The sequence below is a fragment of the Cyprinodon variegatus genome, unplaced genomic scaffold (genome assembly GCF_000732505.1).
Source record: "Cyprinodon variegatus isolate N-32 unplaced genomic scaffold, C_variegatus-1.0 Scaffold1723, whole genome shotgun sequence".
Classification (NCBI taxonomy): Eukaryota; Metazoa; Chordata; class Actinopteri; order Cyprinodontiformes; family Cyprinodontidae; genus Cyprinodon; species Cyprinodon variegatus.
Genome location: NW_015152176.1, coordinates 69082 through 71819, shown reverse-complemented (window position 1 = coordinate 71819; position 2738 = coordinate 69082). Strand labels below are relative to the sequence as shown.

General features: G+C 43.2%; 1 protein-coding gene across 1 annotated transcript in view; it reads right to left on the bottom strand.

Annotated features, from left to right (window-relative positions):
• Positions 1 to 2738, bottom strand: part of LOC107104398 (growth/differentiation factor 8-like) — a 7967-nt gene that overhangs the window by 2296 nt on the left and 2933 nt on the right. The gene's annotated exons all lie outside the window — the stretch shown is intronic.

The following is a 2738-nucleotide window of genomic DNA, read 5'->3' as shown; positions in this document are numbered from 1 at the left end:
CTAACGTTCTGCTCTCTCAGAATAACCCTTGTTTCTAGATGTTGGAGCTTGGCCTGTTTTCCAGTGTAGTCCTGTTTCTCTGACTGACTAACTGGATGTGCTCTCTTCATCCTCTGACATGAAAACTGGTTGAGATCTCATCTTATTAACTGTTTCTTTCCCAGACAGAGCCACCATGGAGCTAGTTTAGCATTAGCTTTTCTGGTTCTGCTGGAGGTTTTTCCTCTCCACTGTTGCTGCATCCTTGCTCTGTGCGAGGGATTGCTGTGGAGTCAACGACACAAGTGGCTGGCTAGCTCAAGAGTTAATTCATCCGTCCTGCTAACAGGAAGCCTGGGTCCGTATCAGTGTGAGTCCTTAGGTAGTGGTGGCCTTTGGGCATTGCGCTTTAAATCCTGAGGTTCTGAGTTCAAGTCCCACTGCCACAGACTGCCACTCTGAGCAAGACCCTTAACCCCCCCCAAACTGCACCGTACGATGGCAGAGATATAATAGCAGCCCACTGGGTTAAATACAGATACTTTTGTTCCTCTGTGATTATGTAATGACAATAAAACGCTGGACTCACGGCTACCTGCTCATCCAGGAGCAGAGAATCATGTAACGTCAGTGATTGGATGCAGTCAGCTGGTTTTAACCAATCTAACTGCACGATCTGATAAAATGGTGTCAGTAAAGTGACCTGAGATGACGTGTTGTGAATTGGAGCTATAGAAATGAAACCAATTCCTGAACAAAAATACTTTTCTACTGTCAAACTTCATTTCTGGACACATTTTATCTAAAATCCAAGCCGGTCAGCCTCCTCCTGTATGCTGCGTAATGAACTCTGGGTTTAAGTGAATCGTTTTTAGTTTTCTGCCTGTTTTAATCAAATTCTCCCTTTTCTTTTAATCTAAGCAGCAGTAAACAGAGTTCATGGAGGCAGAGAGAAAAACCTGCTTAGTCACCGGTTGCTGAGGCGATATCAGCCTTGTTCTGGGAAGCAGCAATCTTCTTTCTTTAGACAGCAACAAAACATAAAGTGAACAAAAGTCGCAGAAGCTGCTTTTATTTCCCGTTTTTCCTGGAAATCTCCGGTTCGTACGGAAACTTTCAGAGCCGTCCTTCCCCCCTTCAGCTGATTGAACAGAGGCTGAATCTCACTGTCGTCTAACTCTAAGCTGAACATTTAACAGATAAACATCACGAATAAAGATCAACTGAATAAAAACAGGAAATGATCTGGGTACTGATTCAGTCCTGCTTCCTGGGAACCAACTGGCCTTTCTGATATAAAGTCCATCTGATGAAACCTGCTGGATTTTCTCTACCCTTCTGAAACTGCCGAGAGTGATGGGAGCGCGCCATCTGAGACACCTGTTGAGCTTCAATTAAGTTTTTCCCTTTAGTTAAAAAAACTAAACTAATTTAATTACTTAGTTTTTGCTGTTTTTTGAAGCGTATTACGATCTCGGCTTAAATCGTTTTTTTTACACGCCTGTTTATGTAGTTTAAAGTCTATTTTTGGTACAAAACTAAAGCGATAAATGCAAATCTGACATCTTGTTTAGGCGTATTGATTATAGGTATGCGGGTCTGACAGAACCCGGGTTCGGTTCTGGCTCGGTTCTCTGATAGCAAAGAGCGCAGACCGCGTCAGCTGCTTACGGTCAGCCAGTAGTTGGTGGAAATGCACATCAGGAAGTTGCTGCCAACCGCCATAAAACAGGAGAATAAGAACTAAACAACAAATGAAATCTTCTGTCGTGGGAAAAAAGTATTCAACCATTCACCCTGGTTAAATAAACGGAGATCGATGGATTTCACTCAGTTGGTTCTTTATTTTCTTATCTTTGCAAAGAGAGAACAGTTCATCATTCGGCTCCTTAGGCGCAGTATTCAGCCCTGTTCTGACCGGACACAGTTTGTCTCCTTTACTTATGTTGATGAAAAAACTGTGAAGGTTGTTAGAGTCAAACATGGTGGTGGCAGCATGGTGGCTTGGTAAAGGTTCACTCCTCCTGCACCTGAATGACTGTCGGCAAACAAAGGAACCGTGAACTCTGGTAGAAGGAGGTCCATTCAGAGGTGGAGATCAGGAGAGGGAGGGCTTTCAGGTGGCCTAGTCAAAGCCTGAACTTAAATCCACCCGAGGTGCTTTGGTCTGAGCTGAAAGGATCTGATTTCTCTCAAGATTCACCTGCTGCTGCTGAGGAGCGACCAGATATCAGGCTTAGGGGGGATTACTTTATCAGAGGTGGGGTGTGATTAGTTTCTACACAGAGTCAGCTTCCTCTGGTTTACTTTTTCTCCTTTGATAAATACAACTTTGCGCGGAAAACATTTTTTTTTTTTTTGTATTTACTCAGTTTTTTAGTCTGGAAAGAGTCAAACTTTCTCGGTTTGAGTTCCTTGAAATAAAAAACATATTTTCAGCTTTAATCATCAAACTTCAGATATTATTACCTGAAAAATATTCAAGTTTTTTACAGTTTTTTAGGGTTTAGAGCCGTGAGGCTCCAGGAAGGACTGAGCCTTGAACTGAACCGGCAGCACAGCGAGAAGCAGACCTGGACCTGGTGGGTGGGGGGGAGATTTACCATTAGGCAATACTAGGCAGCTGCTTAGGGCCCCAAGTTCCTGGGGGCCCCATAAAACTCTGTTTCCATGTATGGTTTATGCAACTATTCCTTATTTGTGCACATTAATGATGTTTTTGATAAAAATCCTTTGCCTAAAATGCCATCAGAACGCTG